Source organism: Tenrec ecaudatus, chromosome 6, assembly GCF_050624435.1.
Source record: "Tenrec ecaudatus isolate mTenEca1 chromosome 6, mTenEca1.hap1, whole genome shotgun sequence".
In the NCBI taxonomy this organism is placed as follows: domain Eukaryota; kingdom Metazoa; phylum Chordata; class Mammalia; order Afrosoricida; family Tenrecidae; genus Tenrec; species Tenrec ecaudatus.
This window is the reverse complement of record NC_134535.1, coordinates 105088195-105109511: the sequence shown is the minus strand read 5'-3', so window position 1 is coordinate 105109511 and position 21317 is coordinate 105088195. Positions and strand designations below refer to the sequence as shown.

General features: G+C 41.2%; 1 pseudogene; it reads right to left on the bottom strand.

The window, feature by feature from the left end:
- Window positions 1–18630: 18630 nt before the first annotated feature.
- LOC142450247 (large ribosomal subunit protein uL18 pseudogene) lies at window positions 18631–19642 on the bottom strand (annotated as a pseudogene).
- Between the last annotated feature and the right edge of the window lie 1675 nt (window positions 19643–21317).

Here is a 21317-nt window from a genome sequence, read left to right as displayed (position 1 = left end):
TGCCCACTGATGGAAGAATGGACAAGTAAACATTGGTACATATACACTGTGGAATTCTATGCAATGTTCAAGAGTAGTGATGAGTCTGCATAACACTTTATAAAATGGATGAGCCTGGGGGACATTGTGCTGAATGGAATAAATCGGTCATGAAAGGACAAGTAATGTATGGGACCACTGTTGTAAAAAGTCAAGAAAAGGCTTTCATACTGAAAGACATGATGGTTTCAAGGGGTGGAAGGGGGAAGGAAAGGCAATGTACAGTAAGAGGGAGGTTGGCAAAAAATGATGGAGGCAGGACATGAGACTGAAAGGTTTGCAAGGATTATATCTACAGAGGCAAATCCAGCTATACACCATCCTGCAGTAGAGGTACTCTGAGAGCAGATGTTTGGAGAGACATGGAGGCTGAAGAGGTGTGGAAAAGAGAGTGTGAACTCAAGATGGATCAAAGACCTAGATGTAAAAGCTACTTATATACTCCCCCAAATTATTAAGCTTAAAGAATATATATATATACCTTTTCTACAAAGATAAGTGAGTGTGGTGGAGCTTACGGGGAGCAACATTATAAAAACACCCTAGACATAACCAAATCTTGAGAAAATGAATTCCTGGTCCTGGAAGCAGGCCCATTATTTAGGGGACACTAAGTTCAATTGATATAACATAGTTCACAAGGACAGTGGTCTACGGTGTTTGCAAAAGTAAGACCACCTCCTGTGGGGTGCTGGAATTATCCAGGGGGGCCTGTCAAAGCAGAAGTCTACACTTTATCCTTGACTACACCAACTGTGCCATGAGAGAAAGAGGAAGCTTTCTATTTCTGCAAAGCTTTACTGTCTCAGAAACCCACAGGGGCAGCTCTAGCTTGCCCTATAGGATCACCATGAGTCAGAATTGACTTGATGGTGGTGGGTGAGATGGGTGAGTGAGAGTATGAAAGGTTTTCATTGTTTGGGGGCACTGAGTTTGTTTGTTTTTTTTCTGAAAAGTGGGCAGTGGGTCAAATAAGTTTGGGAACCTATGGTCTACAGCTTACTTTAGTGAGTAGCAGACGCTTGTGATCAATGATCTAATGTGCAAATATTGGTCTCTCTAGCTCTGGAGGAAAGGAGAATGATGAAAATCAAGACACATGGAAACGGTCTAATGGCCGAATGGACCATGCAAGCATCAGTCTGCACAACCCTAAGACCAGAAAAACTAGAAGGTGCCTGGCTCCTACTACTAACTGAATAGGATCACATTAGAAGATTCAGGATAGATTGGGAGAAAAACGTGGAACAGAACTCAAAATCATAAGCGAGAATCTTACTGGTCTGACAGTGGCAGGTGGGACCTAAGATTATGGTCCTTAGACACACTCAGGTGTAGAACTGAGCTCATCCTTCAGTTGGAATAACCAATAATTTAAGATAAAGTTTATCCAAGGACAAAGTTCAGAGGGTTAGTTGAGGAGGAATGGAAACAGGAAACATAGGGAGGAAGCAAGATAGGTGGTTTACAATGTGGAGTTTGCAGTCAATGGGATGAAACACATCTTCACCTAATTCACAATAAAAATTTTTGTTTTTTTTTAAACCATTTTCTTGGGAATTAATGCTGTTATATCATTTTATAGTTCAATCACATCAAGTGGTACTATACAATTGCTACCACAATCAGTTTCAAACCTTTTTTTTTAAAGATAAATTTAAGACATATTTATTAAACACCTTCTTTGAATAACCTCTTGGGGTTAGTGGAAGGTCCCAAATATGACTCAAGCTCAGTGTACTACCTTCCCAGGACTGATGTAACACATTACCACAATCTGGGTTGTTCAAAATACATAAATGTGTGCACTCACAGTTCTGTAGGCCAGAAGTTGGACAAATCAAGGTGTCAGAGGGCTGGACTCCCTCTCAAGCTGTCGAGAAGAGTCGAGTTTTTGCTTCTTCCAATTTCTGATGGTTCTCAACCTTTGTTAACACGAGTCCGTTCCACCTCCAGGGCCCAGCGCACACAGAACGAAGCACTGCCAATTGCTGCGGCGTTCTTCCCGCCGTTGCTGTGTCAGTCCATTGTGGCAGCCACAATGTTACTGTGTGTCACGGAAGGGCTCTTTTTTGGCCTCTTTTCCTTCTTGACCTCCTTGACATCAACTTCCTTTTACCACACCACCGCTGTACCACTCCGGAGCCTTTATTCTACTTATGGACCCGGTAGGTTCACCACTCCTGAGGTCCGTATACTGAAAAACAGAAAAACGTATCATAAACAGACTATTTAATTTCCGGAATTTAGAAAGATAACAACCAAGGGACATGGTCAGAATGATCAAAAAATAAATAATAAGACACTGGATACGTAGGTATTGAGAGCCATGAAATGCTCACCATCTTTGATCGGGTAATATCTAGACTCCAGAGGTGTAAACACAAAACCTACTGCCTCTGAGTGGTTTCGAATTCCTTGGCACAGAGCAGAACCAATTCTGAAGGGTTTTCTTGGCTGTCATGGTAGAGAAGCACATCATCAGGCCTTTCTTTCTCCCATGATGCCAGTGAGCAGGTTTGAATTGCCAACATTTCAGTTACCGGCTGAGTGGGAAACATGTGCACCACCCAGGACGATGACTTCAGCGCCAGGGTTAGCTAGTTACAGGCCTGCGGGCCATGCCTGGGTTGGCAGCTGTTTTTGTACAGCTTCTAAGTGCAGAATATTTTTCACACTGGTAAGTAGTTTTTAAACATTTTAGGGGTGAAGACGGGGTAGTATGAAAGAGACCAGACCAAAACCAGGGATGTACATGGTAGACAATGGTGGAGGAGGTGGGGAAAGGAAAACAAAAGGATAAATACAAGGAAGAAAAGGGTAGTGGGGTCATAGGGCATTAATCCACCCAAGGGGAGGGTATTGTTTATATCTCCACAGGGAAAGTGGGACCAGACTTCAACCCAGTGTCGCAAGGTGTGAACGCAATATCCCGGTGTGGAGGAGGGAACCGGCGGAGGTCTGGGAGGCTGGCCCCAGCACCATAAATTAAGTGGATTCCTGCCCCTCCCCCGAAAAGAATTTTTTCCAAAGGACGACATTGACTCTGCAGCTCTGGGAGATGGACATATTTGATCAGAGCACACGGGAGCAGATGAAGGGGCAGGAGGAGAGAGTGGAGCACAGCCTGGCCCACCAGGCCGTGATGATGATGTTCCTGATTAGAGCAGCCAGTCCACAGAGAGAACAACATGGCTGGCCCCACTATGAGACATGATGCCCCTCAGTGACTAAGGGCGATACAGGGGACAGCACCGGAGACACAGTGTGGGAATTGCACCTGACCTGATCCCACCACACCGAGGCAAATCACTGGGGGAGTGCAGCGGAACAGCAAGGGAATGGAGTGGCAAGGTCCCCAGGGAATGCTGAAAGTGGACTTTGGGGCCAGGGCGTGGTGCCCCAACAGACTGGACTGGAAAACGCTCCTAAGGGCCAGCAAACGATCCCTGAACTAACTACAAGCTTTTCTCTTGTGAACTGTTTTATTCTGTTCTTTGTCAGTGGTTTGTTTTTGTTGTTTTGTTGTCTGGTTGTATACTGTTGCTTTGTTTTCCTCTGTCTAGTTTTCATGCATGTTAGTGACTCCACAGGTCTGTCTGAATAGGACAGGCTGGATGAACTATCTGGAGGAAAAACAACGGGACCGACAGTTTTGGGGGGACTTGGGGTGGGGGGGTAGGGGGGGGTAAGGAAGTGGTGTTAACAAACCCAGGGACAAGGGAAAAACATGGGACCCCAAATGGTAGAGAAGTGGGAGTGGCAGGCCTGCTGGGAAAGATCAAGGGTAAGGTTGCTTAGAGAAGAGGTATACTCTAGCCCAGGTGGCGATGAAGCATGGTAGTAGGGCAGGAGGAAAGTCAAGGGAGATGGAGGAAAGAGCTAGGAGTCAAAGGGCATTCATGGAGGTCTAGACAAAGACATGTACATGCAAATATATATAGGAGGATGGGGAAATAGATCTATGTGTCTATATTTATAGGTCAAGTATTAAGGTGGCGGAAGGACCTTGGGCCTCTACTCAAACACTCCCTCAATGCATGAATACCTTCTTTTATTAAATTGGAACTCTATGATGCTCACTCTCCCGACACAACGGCTGGAGCCAAAGTGTGTGAACAAGTAAATGTGGTGAAGAAAGCTGATGGTGCCCGGCTATCAAAAGAGATAGTGACTGGGGTCTTAAAGGCTTGAAGATAAACAAGCGGCCACCTAGCTCAGAAGCAACAAAGTCCACATGGAAGAACACACCAGCCTGAGTGAGCGAGTGGTCCCAAAGGGATCAGTTACCAGGCATCAAAGAACAAAAAATCATATCATTGACTGCACACCTCCATGATAGGATCGCTGAAGACAAATGGGTGCATAAGCAAATGTGGTGAAGAAAGCTGATGGTGCCCGGCTATCAAAAGAGATAGTGTCTGGGGTCTTAAAGGCTTGAAGGTGAACAAGCGGCCATCTAGCTCAGAAGCAAATAAGCCCACATGGAAGAAGCACACCGGCCAGTGCGATCACGAGGTGCCCAAGGGACCAGGTATAAGGCATCATGCAAAAAAAAAAAAAAGATATAAGTGTGTGTATGTATGTGTATATATGTGTATATGTATATATGTATGTATATATGTATATATCATATTAAATGAAGGGGGAAGTGTAGAGTGGAGACCCAAGGCCCAAGTGTTGACCAATGGAGATCCCCTCATAGAGGGGTTTAGGAGAGGAGATGGGTTAATTAGGGTGTGAGGTAGTATCGATGAAGAACACAGCTTTCCCCCGGATCCTGGATGCTTCCTCCCCCCAACTACCATGATCCGAATTCTACCTTGCAGGGCTGGATAGGACAGAGGCTGTACACTGGTGCATATGAGGGTTGGAGGTACAGGGAATCCAGGGTGGATGATACCTTCAGGACCAAGGGTGTGAGGGACGATGCTGGGAGAGTGGAGGGTGAGTGGGTTGGAAAGGGGGAACTGATTACAAGGATCCACATGTGACCTCTTCCCTGGGAGAGGGACAGCAGAGAAGGGGGGAAGGGAGACTCCGGATAGGGCAAGATATGACAAAACAACGATGTATAAATTACCAAGGGCATATGAGGGAGTGGGGAAGGGGGAGGGAGGAGGGGAAAAAAAAGAGGACCTGATGCAAGGGGCTTAAGTGGAGAGCAAATGCCTTGAGAATGATTGGGGCAGGGAATGTATGGATGTGCTTTATACAATTGATGTATGTATATGTATGGATTGTGGTAAGAGTTGTATGAGTCCCTAATAAAATGTAAAAGAAGAAAAGAGAAAAAAATGATTAGGGCAAAGACTGTACAGATGTGCTTTATACAATTGATGTATGTATATATATGAACTGTGAAAAGAATTGTATGAGCCCCAATAAATTGTTAAAATTAAAAAAAAAAATTAAAAAAAAGAGAAAAAAAAAGCAAAAAAAAAAAAAAAGAATCCAGGATAGCTGAAATGTAAATTTTAGTGCACACATATAAATTTTATTTGAACTCAGATCTCTCTATATTTAGATATTCATTTGCATATTGCATATGAAATTTGTGTATTCATTTATATATTGCCCATGACTGCTTTGACACGACATCAGCAGAGCTGAGTCACTGAGCTAGAGGTCATATGGAGTGCACAACCTGAAGTATTTACTATCTGGCCCTTCACATCACAGGGAAATTTGGTTGACTTTTGATTTATCCAGAACCAGTGGCTCCCCCAAATGTGGGATGACCTATAAGGAAAAGCTTGCCATGGTATCTCTAATACAAAAAAGGTACATGCTCTCCAAGATTCATGGTGGCATACTTCCTTGACAAAAATATTTTAAACCATTAAAAATGAAGGCAATGACCAATACTAGAAAACAAAATGGTTATATTAAAGATTTTTAAAATTTATCATTTTGGGGGCGCTCTTACAGATAGTATAACAATCCATCATTCAATTAGATCAAGCATAATTGTACAATTGCTGCCACCATCAGTTTCAAGACATTTTTTTCTTTGAACTCTTTGATATCAGCTCCCACCCCCATCCTACCCCCCCAGGAATCCTTATTATTCTTATTATTTTGCCATATCTTACACTATCCAATGTATCCATTCACTTACAATTCTGTTATTCATTCCCCTCGAGTGGTGTTACACAGTCATCATTGCTACTGGCTTCGCCTTCCCTCCCCCATTTCCCTTACCCTCAGGGAATCATTACTCTCATTACTGTTTTTGAAGGGTTATCTAACTTGGCTTTCATGTACCGAATGATCTTAATTATACTAATGAACATATGCAGGTCGAACACAATTAATGAGGTAAAACTATGCCCATCATAATAAGGGGAGGAAATATTAATGAACTAGTCATTAAAGAACTAGCCATCAGTGCTATACCACACCCTGGATTATCATCCTCTCCATGTGGCCCTTCCGTTAGGGACTGTCCAATTAATTATCTTAGAGATGGGTTTTGGGTCTCCACTTTTGTCTATACCCTTTCATGTCAATCTGATTGCTTATTTTTGAATTTCTGATAGCTATTCCTGTTGACACCTAATGATCACACAGGCTGGTGTGCTTCTTGCATTTGGGCTTTGTTGCTTCCCTGCTAGATGGCCACTTGTTTACCTTGAAGCCTTTAAGACCCCAGAGGCTATAGCTTTTAAAAGCAAGGCACCATCCACTTAGTTTTGCACCCATTTTGTCTTCAGTGACCAAGTTGGGAAAGTGAGTATCATACAGCGCCACATTATTAGAACAAACATTTTTGTACTGACATAAGAATTAAGTAGAGGCTCAAAGTCCATTTGCTTTCTAGTTGTGAATATATATAACATTGTATATATGTATAAATGTATATATATACATTGTATGCATATATATAGTTGTATATATAAATACCTCTTTATATATTTATATATACATACATACATGTCTCTATATATTTTTTAACATTCTTCTTTCCTCTTTTCCTTTTTTTTCTCCTCCTGGCTCACTATCATGTTTGCCCATCATTCACCTCTAAGTAATTTCTCTTGGATACATTTCAAGTGATCACACATACCAGGAATGCTACATGCTCCTCACTGTCATTTGTTAATCCCCTGTCCCTATTGTTATTGGTTCACTACTTCCATCCCCCTGCCTCCTCCCTTCCCCTGTCCCTCCATTCCCACCCCCTGGAACTGTAGGTCCCATTGCTGTTTCCTTGGGATTGCTTATCCTGCCTGTCTTATATAGAGAGACACCAAAAGAAAAAGAAAAAAATAAAGACCATACAAATAGTTCCCAGTCTAACTGTTATCTTAACCCAGAGTAGATGAGCTTCTGTTAATTAACAAGCAGGTGGGTGTTAGGTGGTATTTCATAGTTGTTTGGATTTGCATTTCTCAGATAGCTAATGATCAGGAACAGTTTCTCATGTTTATTGGACATTTGGGTTTCCTCCCTTGTGAATCTTCTGTTCAAGTCTCTTGCCCATCTCCTTACTGGGCAATCTGTTTTTTTTTTCTTTATTGTAAGCTTGCAAGATTTTGTAGATTTTAGTATAAGCCTTTTTCTGATATGTCATTGTTAAATATCTTTTCCCCGTCTGTGAGCTCTCTTATTACTTTCTTGATGAAGGCTTTTGATGGACACAGTGTTTTATCTTTGGTATATCCCACTCATCTATTTTATTTTCCTCTGAGTGTATATCCTTCCTTATTTCTGATAGTTTATATATTCTCTGTGTTAAGGTTCTTAGCTTTGTCCCAATTTTCTCATTGATGATCCTAATAGCTTGTGGGTTTACCTCAAGGTCTGTGATCCATCTTGAATTTATTCTTGTGTATGGCGTGAGGTAAGAAAGAGTCTTGCTTCATTTTTCTGCAGGTAGATACCCAGTTTTTCAGCACCATTTGTTAAAAAAAGGCCTCTGCTTCCCACTTGATATATTTTTTTGGCCCTTATCAATGATCAGTTGTCTGTATGCTGCTGCATTTATTTCTGGATTTTCTGTTCCTATCTATTGGCCCGTGTATCTATCATTATACCAGAACCATGCTGTTTTGACAACTGTGGCTGTATAATAAGTTTTAAAGTCAGGTATTGCAAGCCCACCCACTTTCTTCCTTTGGAGGAATTCTTTGCCAATTCTGGGCTTCTTCCCTTTCTATATGAAGTTGCTAGTCAGTTTTTCCATTTCTTTGGAAAAATGATGCTGGTATTTGTATCAGGATTGCATTGAATTTACAGAGTGCCTTAGATAGGATTGAGAGCTTTACAATATTAAGTCTCCCTGCCCACAAGCATGGGATATTTTTCCATTTTTAATTTCTTATTATAATGTTCTATAGTTTTCCTTCTATAGATTTTTTTTCTTGGCTAGGTATATCCCTAGATATCTGCTTATGCTTGGATATTGTGAAGGGTACTGCCTTCTTGATCTCTTTTTCTGTAATCCCATCAGTTATATATAGGAATCTGATTGACTTCTGCTTGTTGAGCTTGTATCCTGCCACTCTGCCATATTCCTCTATCACTTCCAGAACTCCTACTGTGAAGCCTTTGGGGTTCTCAATAGATAAAATTAGATTATCTGCAAATAATGATAATTTCACTTCTTCTTTGTCCAGATGAATACCTTTGATGTCCTTCAGTTGTCTTGTGTTTTTAGCTAAGACCTCCAAGACGATATAGAATAAAAGTGGGGTCAAGAGGCCTCCCTGTCCAGTCCCCCTTTTCAGTTGGAATGTTTTAGTCTTTTGTCAATTGCTTGTAATGCTGGTTGTTGGTTTTTCATATATAGTTTGTATTATATTAAAGTAATTTCTTTCCAAACCTATCTTCTTGGGTATCTTAATTAGGCATGGATGTTAAATATTGTCAAATGTCTTTTCTGCCTGTATTGATATTATCATGCGGGTCTTGTCTTTTTTCTTGTCAATGTAATGGATAATGTTGATGAATTTTTGAATGTTGAACCATTTCTGCATCTTTGGTATGAATCCTACTTGGTCATGATGAATTATTCATTTTATATAGTTTTGTGTATTCTATCAGTCAGAATTTTAAGGAATTTTGCATAATGTTCTTTAACATACTGGCCTGTAGTTCCGTATTCTTGTGGGATCCTTATCTGGTTTTGGCATCTGTTATACTAGCTTTATAGAATGTGGTTGGGAGTTTAGCATCCACTTCAATGCACTGGAAGATCTGGTATAAAATTGGTATCAGCTCTTTCCTGAGTGCTTGGTAGAATTCTCCTGTGAAGCCATCCTGAAAATTTTTAGTTGGTAGTTCCTTGATAACCTTCTTTTGTTATGGGTCTGTTCAGGTTCTTGATGTCTATATGAGATAATCTGGGGGGTTTGTGTTTTCAAGCATTTGTCCATGTCTTCCAATTTGTTGTATTCATTGGAGTATAGACCTTCATAGTACTGTGAAGTTAGTCTTTTAATTTTATCAGGATCTGTTGTAATTTCCCGTTTCATCCCTCATCCTTGATATTGATGTCTGTTTCTCCCTATCTTTTGTTAGATTTGCCAACAGTTTTTTTTATTCTGCTAATCCTTTTGAAGAAACAGCTTTTTACTTAATTTATTTTTGGCTTTGTTTTCTTGTTTTTCCACTTGTTTATCCCCACCCTGATTTTTGCAATTTCTTTTCTTTTGCAATTAGTCGGGTTATTCTTTTGACTCTGTCCCAACTGTTGAAGGCTTTGTGAGAGGGTATCAACCATAATTCTCTCTTCCTTCTTCATATGTACATTTATTGCTATCAAACATCCTCTGATAACTGCCTTTGCTGTATCCCATAGGTTTTGTTATGCTGCATTTCCAGTCTCTTTAGTTTCTAGAAACTTTTAATGTTGTCTCTTATTTGGGCCAGTACCCACTCCTTTTAAAGAAGAAAGTTATTCATCTTCTAGGTATTTGCCCTTGTTTTTGGTATCTCTCTTTTGCTTATTTTCAGGTTTATGGAGTAATGGTCAGAGAAGAAAGTCTGAGTGGCCTCTATATATCTGAATTGACTCAAGCTTGACTTGTGTTCCAACAGGTCTGTGTGCAATTGGAAAGAATGTGATTTTTTTTTTCAGTTGGGTGGAGAGCTCTGAATATGTTTATCAGGTAGAGTTGTCTAGTTGTAGAGTTTCATTCTGTAGCCTGCTTGTTGGGCTTCTCTTCCACTGACCTTTCTTGGAAAGCAGTGCATTGAAGCCTCCTATTATGATAGTTGATTCTGTGATTTTTTGTCATCATCTTTTAAGGATTTGACTGACAAATTTCATGAGTATATCGTTGAGTGCTTCTATGTTTATTAGTTCACTGGCTCTTGGTCTACTGATCCCTTAAGCATTATATATAGTGCCCTTCCTTATCTCTTGTTATGTTCTGCACTTTGAGACTGATTTTGTCAGAGATTAGGATTGCAATTCCTGCTTTTTAAAAAATGCCATTAGCTTCCTATATTTTTTGCCAGCCTTTCCTGTTTTTGTCTGTGAGCTTGAGATGTGTCTATTGCAGACAACAGATTGATGGGTTTTGTGTCCTAAGCCAGTCTGCTAGCCTTTGTCATCTAATGGGTGAATTCAGATCATTGATGTTCAAAGTTACTACATCCATCTGTGGATTCTTTGCTGTCATCTCGTACTATTTGTGTCAGATATTTCCCTCCTTAGCAGTGTGAAGTGTATATGCGTGGGGGTTCATTCTTGCCTTCTTTTCACCATTGGGTCAATGATATCGTGGGTGTTGCTCTCAGCACATTGACTTCTGGATAGTGTTATGCTAAGTGGTGTTCTCATGTTTGTGCTCTGTGGCTGTTGATCTTCTGTCCAGAGTGAATTGGAAACCATTTTTTGTAGTGCTGTTTTAAAATTATTATTATTTTTAATGTAGTTAAAAAATTTTTCCTTGTCCCAGAAAACTCTTACCTCTCTATTTTGATGGATACTTTGGCAGGATAGAGGATTCTTTGGTTATCATTATTCTTCAACTTTCAGAAGATGTTACTTCACTCTCATCTTCGTCATGGTTTCTGTTGATAAGTCTGAGTATATTTTTATCTGATTATTCTTATAGGTGCCTGCATTTTTTTTTCTGTAGCTGCTTTTATGAGTTTCATCAAAGCTGGATAATTTGACTACAGTTTGCCTTGGTGCATTCTTCTTGGAGTTCAGTCTAATTGATGTCATCTTTGCTTCCTGGATGATTGTCTGATTTTCATTCATTAAATTTGGGAAGTTTCTTCCAGGAATTCCTTTGTTATTTTGGCTATTGTGTTCTTCATTATGTCTTATTCTTGTATCCTAGTTATTAAAATATTGTCCCTCTTCATAGTATCTCTTATTGTTCTGGGGTTTGCTTCAACTTCCTTGATGATCTTGGTTTATTGCCCTTTCTCGTTGTTTACTTCTGCTTGGCTATCTTTGAGGTCGCTGATACACAGTGTGTATGGGGGTGGGTTGGTGGGCAGGGTGAGTCACGGTTGGTCCACGGGCTAGAGCAGAGCCTTAGGGTGCTGCGATGGCTGATCTCATGTCCTGCACCTTCCATTCAGCCTCCCACACCACAAACCCAACTATTGTTGCAGGACTCCCAACACAGTCACCCTACCAGAGTGCCATGATCCCAAAAGTATTTTAATTTTATTTATTCGTATTTAAAAAATCATTTTAATGGGGGCTCATGCAACTCTTTCACAATTCATCCATCCATCCATTGTGTCAAGCACATTTGCACATTTGTTGCCATCATCATTCTCAAATAATTTGCTTTCTACTTGAGCCCTTGGTATCAGCTCCTCATTTTCTCCCTCCCCCTTATCCTTCTCAAGATCCCCTGATAACTTATACATTATTATTTTGTCATGTCTTACACTGTCCGATGTCTCCGATCATTCACTTTTCTGTTGTCCATCCCCCACGGAGGGGATTATATATAGATCCTTGTAATCTATTTCCCCTTTCCACCCTACCTTCCCTCCACCCTCCTGATATTGCCACTCTCACCACTGATCCTGAAGGGTTCATCTGTCCTGGATTCCCTGTGTTTCCAGTTTCTATCTGTACCAGTGTACAACCTCTGTTCTTGCCAGATTTGTAAGGTAGAATTGGGATCATGATAGTGGGGGAGGAAGCATTTAAGAACTAGAGGAAAGTTGTATGTTTCATCGTTGCTACACTGCACCCTGACTGGCTCGTCTCCTTCCCGTGATCCTTCTCTAAGGGGATGTCCCGTTGCCTACAGATGGGCTTTGGGTCTCCAATCCGCATTCCCCTCATTCACAATGATATGATTTTTGTTCTTTGATGCCTGATACCTAATCCTATTGATACCTCATGATCACAGAGGCTGGTGTGTTTCTTCCTTGTGGGCTTTGTTGCTTCTGAGCTAGATGGCCGCTTGTTTACCTTCAAGCCTTTAAGACCCTAGATGCTATATCTTTTGATAGCCGGGCACCATCAGCTTTCTTCATCACATTTGCTTATTTACCCAATTTGTCTTTAGCAATTGTGTCAGGAAGGTGAGCCTCATGGAATGTCAGTTTAATAGAACAAAGTGTTCTTGCATTGAGGGAGTACTTGAGTGGAGGCCCAATGTCCATCTGCTACCTTAATAGGTATTTATGCTATAAATTTATAGCAGAAATTCATAAATTTATGCACATAGATTTCACCATCCATATATAAATATATTTACATATGTACATACGTGTAGTTAGACCTCTATAAATACCTTTTGCCTTCTAGTTCTTTCCTCTATTTCCTTTTACTTTCCTCTTGTCCCACTATCATGTTCAGCCTTCATTTGGGTTTCAGTAATTCCTCTCAGTTACAATGCCCTTGATCCAGCCCTACCAGGCCTTTTACATTTTCATCACCACTGATTTTAGATCACTTGTTGTTCCCTTGTCCCTGGGTTTATTAACACCACTTCTTTTCCCCTTTTGCCCCTTCTCCTAAGTCCCCCTGGAACTTTTGGTCCCGTTGTTTTCTCCTCTAGATTTTTATCCTGCCTATCTTATCTAGATAGACGTGCAGAGATAATAATATGCATCAAAAAAGACAGAGCAAAACAAAACAATGACAAAATATGAAAAGTCTGTAACTAGTTGAAGGTCTGTTTGTTGACCTTTAGGAGTGTTTTCTGGTCGAGTCTGATGGGGTGCCACACCCTGGCCCCAAAGTCCATTTTTGGTATTCCTCAGGACTTCCTTGCTGTGTTCCCCTTGCTGTTTTGTTGCATGCCCTTAGTGTTTTGCCTCAGTGTGGTGGGGTCAGATTGGGTGCAATTCATACACAGTGTCTCCAGTGTTTTCCCCTGTAGGGCTATGGGTCAGTGAAGGAATTGTATCTCATAGTGGGGCTGGCCATATGGTCCTCTCTGTGCATTGGCTGCTCTCAGCAGGGATATTGTCCTCAAGGTTTGGTGGGCCAGGATGTGCTCCACTCTCTTCCTCACCCTTCATTTGCTCCCATGTGCTTTGATCAGACATGTCTCCCTCCCTGAGCTGTACCTTCAGTGCTGTCCTCTGATGTAAATTCTTCTTGGGAGAGGGGCGGCTGTCCATGTAGTTGGGATTGGGGCTGGCCCCTCAGACCTCTCTACTGGTTCCCTACTTCGTACCGGTATGTTGCATTCACATCTTGGAGCACCACATCCCACAAGTCTTAATTGAAGTTTTAAGAAGCAAAAATGTATATAGGTATATTATGATGGCCTTTAAATAATCAATTGAGTAATACAACCAATATTTTGAGGGGTTAGGATATTGCTGAGTTATATATTATATCCATTAAGAATAAAACACAAAAACCCTAGAAAGAACTTATGGCATCATGATTGTTTAAATTTGATAGTTTTTGGTGAATTTCCCCCTCAACTCTTTATTGGTTTGTTTGTTTCTCTGTGATATTTATGTAACTTTCATATTAAAAATGATATCTAAAATAATTGGGAAAAGCAAGGGAACTAACACGTGGGTCAAGACTGAAACTACATGGTGGGGACTGCAGCAGAGTCCAGACACTGGGACTGCTTTTGACTCAATTTCAGCAATGTCTTGGTCTTTGTTAAAAAGAAAAAAGATCTCAAATCTTTTCTGATTTTTTTTCTCAGTCCCAGAGACCCAGCAGGCAGGAAAGACTTTCCTGCCATTCAAAAAGTACATACAAGCTTATTTAGCAACAGCTGTATCAGCTGGGCAAAGTCTCTGCAAATGCTTAAATGATGGGTACTTCAGAATGACCTAGGCACTCCCACCTGACTGAGGCTGAAATGGGTGGGGCTGGGGGTGTCCTTTGACATGCAGTTGGTTTTGGAGTGTGTGCTGAAAACACTGCTCTACACGGCTTCTCTTGTTTCCAATCAGGAAAATGACCATTGATTACATTGCACTGGAGTCTTAAAATTAAAAAAATATCACCATTCCTTGGCATTGCTTTTTAGCTAGTTAAAAACCTATGAGGATGAAATTAATAGCAAAGGCAACACATTTGTAAGACTAACTAGGCAACTGGCAGAATTCGAAGGGAGGACACTAAGACATTATTGTGCACAAGGTAACTATAACGTGTTTAACAAAAGAACATGCTAAAATGATGTAATGAGTGATCTACCCCGCCCGGTGTTCCATGCCTGCCAAGGCAGCGATGATCCACCAGGGTGGGTGGACTAACGTCGGTAGTTGTTCGGTGTGAAGGAAACAACATCTGGCATGCAGATGGCCGTGGGAATCAACTGTCTTATTTGCTTTTTATTTTATATGACATTAGCTGCACATGTAGTACTTCTTCCTCCTATTCTAACTGCTAGAGATCGGTCAAGCCTCCCAAGTGTTTGGGCACAGTCTTCAGATAGTCTCGTCTGCCCAAGACCTCAGATGTCAACCGAAAACTTGGACCATTCCATCAATACTTTCACTTTCCACTCCCCGGCTACAAAGTCAAGGTTTCCCTTCAGGATTCTAGCGGCAGGATTGTTAGCCTCTGGGACCTTCACCCCTTATTTCTGAACTACTGGCTCCCACTCTTCCCTTGGGTTTGATCATTCACTGAACTGATTCACTGTACTTACAACAAACAATTTTATTATATAGCAAAAAAAGAAACAAAAGAAGAGTATGTAGTTATGTCTGGGAGTGTTCTGGGGGAAATGGCATGTAGGTCATGTTTGAATTCTCTGGTTACACAAGGGAGAAGGAGAGTCCAACTCCACACTTACCCAGGAATGATCCCTATAGAGCAGAAGTCATGCATGCCTCCACTCTCCAACTTCTTTTATCCTATTCAGATACCACCTACCCATCCCACGGCACTTTACTTTTCTACTAGGTGTGATAGTGTGTTGCAATGGCCCCATACAGCATGTGAGTAATACTAGGGAAATTAATGGGCTACAAATCAGGATCAAAAAACACTAAGGATACAGTTCTTTTACTAAAACGCCTTTTCTCAGCCACGCTTAAAGGGCATTCCACTCTGCAAGTCAGTCTCTTGCCTGAAGGCATTCAGCTTTGTTTTTCTGTGGTCTGGAGAGGTCAAGACTGTCTCATGGTGTCAGTGCTGTGGCAGTCGTCTCACATACACTCTGCTCTTGTGGCTCTTCCTTCTTGATCATTGCAACTTTTCTGCCCGTGAGTCTGAAATGGCTCAACTTATATCCAATGAAATAGCAAAACCGACCAGTCTCCTTCAGTGGAGCTTCACATACCCCACTTGCCTGCTCCCATCCTGTCACTGGTGGGAGTTACAAAGACTGGGGTAGAAGAGCTATGCCAAGTAGCTTGACTACACTGCCGTTCCCGACATGAAGCTTCTATGTTCCAGAGGAACTTGTTACTCTCTCAAATGTATTGGTGTTTTCCCCCAACCAGGGAGCTCACGGAGTTTTCATGCCCAGACCTTTACTAGAGCCTCATGATATATTAACTGTATTACATACTAATGAAGTACTCCCACCAAGAAGCACCTCATTAGTATACACTCTCTAGTGTGGCCCCAAAGCTTTGCTAAAGAGGTTTGAGTGATTGGGGAAATTCCAAGCACAAAGACCCAATTTTGGGAATAATGATATATTCTTTACCCCATAACGATACCCTCTCTTTGCCTCTGGAGAGGATTTTTAGTCTAATCAGGGATATCCATGTAGGGCTTTCAAAATTTATTTAAACCTAGTAAGTATGAATTGAGTAGCAATAGTATTGAAGTAAAAACTAACTGAAGACTATGCTGTATTCTGGCCATCAGGAAGAGGGGGACATGGAGAGGGTGGGCCTCACGCTACTATGCCTATGATTCAGATATGAAGAAATGATGGCAGAAGAAAGAAGGAGAAAAAGAAAGCCCGAGATATTTAAAGGAGACACCTATATGCTTAATTAGGAAAAAACCAGTTGACCTCAAGTTCTCACGACTCATGGTGATCCTACATGTGTCCGTAGAACTGTCTTCCTTGGGGTTTTCAGTGGTTGGATTTGGGGACTTAGATCACCAAGCTGTTCACCTGAAGCACTGCTGTGTGATCCTGAGCTACCAATCAGCAGCCAGCGCATTAACTGCTTATACCAGCCAGGGACACTAAACCACTGACGACTCCCAAAAAGTCATACAATCGGAATCTTAATCACCTCGAGAGACAGGATTGGACAGGATTAATATTTTCAGATTAAGGTAAATGTATTGCCCATATTTACTGAAGCTTATGGAAACCTGAAAAGTTCAGGGAAATAAGGAAATTGAGTTTATTTGTACAGTTGAGCATACACAATGTGAGTGAATTTCCTCCATGAATGCAATGGTTAAAATGAGGAGTTTCAGGAGTATAAACTGCAATAAATCATTCAGTGTAACTTGGTAGATCTTGGATCAATTTGGACCAAAGTATTGTCTTTAAACGTATGGAAAAAATGCACTTGCTTTAAATAAAAATTATCCTAAACCATTAATAGATCATCTTCCTCCAATAACATTACAGCAGATTTCAGAATATCACACTATTTTAGGAGTCCTCATCTATTTACTAAAATCTAAACAAGTGGGTTGATTATCACTATTGAAATCCTTTCAAACTAACAAAGCACTATAAAAAATCTACGCAAACAATCCAGAATTATATGCTTCACCCTCGTTCTTTAATTATCTATTGTTATAGTCTATTTTTGCCTCTGTGGCCTATGATTTGCTAATTCCAAATAAACTAAAGGAAATTTGCTTCAATTCAGAATTTGATATTTTGTGTTTGGGAATTCATTGAATAAATACTTATTGAGCATGTTTCTCTTCTAAGTTCAGCATCCCCCTCCCTCTGTCTTTTGCCCTAGTTGTTAATCAAATGGGGGAGATTAAAAAAGCAACAACGTTGCTGATTCAATAATAGAATAATAAATGCAAATGCTCATCATCTGTCTGACATTGTATCTTTTTGTGATGACTATATAAGGTATCATATTTCATCATCACAATGACTCTGCAATTAGATATTATTTCTATCACTATCTTTCAGATGAGGAAACTGAGATTGAGAAATTAAGTAATTTGCTCAAAGTCACACACAACAGGAGTTGAAACCTAGACCCATTGGCCTTTACCTAGTGTCTTCTTTTAATGCCAACTGTGTTCTAATTTTAGTTGCCTTGCATTTCAATAGGAGTTGATCTTGCAACTTTCCCTCAGTTGAGGTGATACATGTATGGACATCATTAATTTATTTATGCCACATACATTGAATGGTTCTTAGATGCATACCACTGTATTAAGACCTAGGAGGGGGATGGAATACAGATAGACTTAGTAATAGTAATGGAAATGGATTTGTCAACAAATATTGCAAAAACAGCAAAATTAGAGCCAAGTTGAAGTCTACAGAATTAACCGTGAGAACAACATTGAAGTTAACTGAATTCTTCAAAGAGTGGAATCCAGATTGGGTGTTCGATCCTAAAATAATTCCCAAAGCTGGAGAAAGGGTCATAGGAGGATTGGGAAGAAAATGAGGGAAGATGGTCAGGCATAAGAGAACATAATATTGTCAGACAAGTGGGTCAGGCAGGAAAAGTAATTTATGGACAAGTCATCAAAGATCTTTCCAGCCATGCTACATGTTTTAGGTATTTTTCTGTAGGTTCGGTTGAAGTCATTGAAGATCTGAGGAGGTGAGCTGGAGACAATCTGTTTGACAGGTGCTGCTTGTATTATCGAACTCCCAATAAAACAGATGCTGAGGTGGTTGTTAGGTATCATGGAGTGGGGTCAGACGCTTACTTGTCCTATGTACCACCTGGTCCTGCCCCGTCCTCACAATGCTCTGTGTTTGAGTCCATTGCTGCACCCACTGTGTCACTCCAGCTTGTCCGAGGTCTTCCTCTTCCCTGCCCCTCTGCTTTACCAAGCATGATGTCCTTCTCCAGGGATACCTCTTTCCTGACAATATGTCCAAAGTACATGAGATCAAGCCTCGCCGTACTTGCCTTCAGGAGCTCCATGTACGTACAATATTCTTCACTGGTACCATAATTCAAATGTATTGATTCTTCTTTGGCCTTCTTTATTCAATCTCCAACTTTTGTTGTTGTTTTGTTATTTTTTATTTATTTTATTTTGCTGCTTGAAATAGTTTATTGTATTTATGTAATAAATCCTCATGGAAAATTATGGTTTGGCTTAGCTCTCTGCAACCCGCTCCTGAGCTCTGAGGAAGCTTGCCTTCTTCTGAGCTACCCGATCTTTCTTCTGGGCAAGAGACATCTTGGGACGATTCCACCTCTTCTTCTTCACATCTCTCTTGGGCTTCTTCTCATAGACCGGGTTCTCTCGTATAGTGGCATCTGCTTTCTTGTACATCTCCTCCATCATGTCAGGAGTCACGTTGTTCTTTATGTATTGAGAGAACTGTTTCTTGTAAGCATCTTTATCCTCTTCCATTAGGTAGTACATGTAGTCGGCGACGTTCTGACCCAGGATGTGTTTTCGATGCACCTCTGCATTGAATTCCTTGCTTTCTGAATCATAACGAGGGAATCGCTTGGTACTATGAGGGATAGACAAGCCTCCGTCCACAGCCCCCTTCAGAGCCCCAAACACTTTATTTCCAGTGGTGGTCCTGGCAAGGCCGGCATCCAGATAGCAGGTGAAGGCACCAGGTTGACCGTCAATGCTTTCCACATTGTATTCATCTCCAGTTACCTCCACTTGGCCTTCATAGATTTTGTCCATGCCAAACCTATTAAGAAGCCTGCGGGCCAGCAGCAGGCCAGTACAATATGCTGCAGCGTAATTGGTCAGGCCGACTTTCACACCGTACTTGGGAAGTTCGTGAGCATACGCTGCACAGACAATCATGTCCCCTTCGATACGGGCATAAGCAATCTGGCAGATGATATCCCTGTTAGTTACACGAACTATCATCCTGTATTTGGGTGTACTGTACTTATTTTTATCTTGGATTACCAAGCGTTTTCGAGCATAATAATCAGTTTTGCCCTCTCGTCGTCTTCTAAATTTCACTTGATATCTCTTGAAGTAGGCCTTGTTCTTGACAACTTTAACAAACCCCATCCTGCGGAAAAGAGAGCAGCGTCCACGGATCGCCACAGACCGGCAGGGTGAGCGGCTCTACAGGGGGTGTTTTGTTATTTTTTTAAATCGTTTTATTGGGGGCTCATACAACTGTTATCACAATCCAAACATACACCCATTGTGCCAAGCATATTTGTACATTTATTGCCATCATCATTCTCAAAACATTTGCTTTCTGCTTGAACCCTTGGTATCAGCTCCTCATTTTTTCCCTCTCCCTCCCCACTCCCCCCTCCCTCATGAACTCTTGATAATTTATAAATTATTATTATTTTGTCATATCAATGTCCCACTTTTACATACATGTGCTAGTTAAGGATTATGTCAACTAGGGACTCCTGGTTAGGGGTGGAGGCAAACCTGTCATTCAAGTTCCAGCCTGATGATGCCTCTGTGATGTTATAGCCTTTTCTATGAGAACGATGGCCTCTGGGAACTGCTCTCTGCTGCTCCACCCTCTTGCCTGCTGGCACTCCGCCTGCTTTGAGGGGTGGCCCCGTGTGGGCTACCCGACCCTGAGAGTTGCCAATGCCCTGCCCTGTTTCCACCGACTTTGGATCCATGTGACTCTGCCCCACTGAGCTGGGGTCTTCCTACATTCCGCATCACCTCTCCTGTCGGCACCATGAGCTTGCAGATAAGTGAGTCTGCAGAGGGCCTGTCTTCCATTGGACTTGTCCACTCGAGTTGGAATTGGGCTGGGATGCATTTTTTTATATATAAGATTACTTGTTGATAAAAATTTTATTTCACATCCATATATGAGTGCCATTGGATTTGTTTCTCTAGACAATCTGGCCTAAAACAATGATTAAGAGGCAGTTGAAAACACCCTGGCTTCGGTCAGGTGCACTTCAAAGTACTGCTCTTCCCTTTCAGCACTTTACAGAGGTCTTATGCAGCAGATTTATGTGCTACAAGGCATCATTGGATCTTTTGACGGCTGCTTCCATGCGCATTGACGTGGATCCAAGCCAGACATCATTGGGGATGTCCCATGGAGCTTGGCTGAAAGCAGAGAATACCAGAAACGAGTTTCCTTGTGTTTTATTGACTATATGCCAAGGCATTCAGCTGTGTGGATCTTCAAACTATGTATAACCTTGAAAAAATAGGGAATTCCAGCGCACTTGATTGCATGTATGTGAAACCTGTACATAATCAAGAGGCAGCTGTGCAACTAGAAGAAGGGGCGTCCAAAAAGTCATGGGAAAACACAGTTACTAGATAATGAGTTTCCATGAACTTTTTGATGCTCCCTACACACAAAAAGCATTATTGCTTTGCCTTTATAGCAACATCCAAGTGTATTTCTCTTTGTGAATACAGCATTTAAGGAAATGGGATTTGATTCCCAAAGTCATTCCTGAGGTTGCAGGGAAGGAAATCTTCTTTTCCAAACCCTTCTTTATGGAATGCTTTTAAAATTATATCAGGGAATACTGCTTCTTTTAAAATCAGAAAAGATGTGTGTCAGGGTTGTATCCTCTCACCATACTTATTTAATATGTATGATGAGCAAGTAGTAAAACTGATAGACAAGGACATTTTTATTTGCAGAGCTCTCAAAAATGCAAATAGAATATGTGACACATGCAATTTCTGTGTTCATTTCACACATTTCCTTTAGTGGAAACTTGGAGGACGCGGAAAGCAGAGCTCTCATGAGGAAGGCATCCTAGGAAGGAGATGACCAACATTTCATTGTTATCAA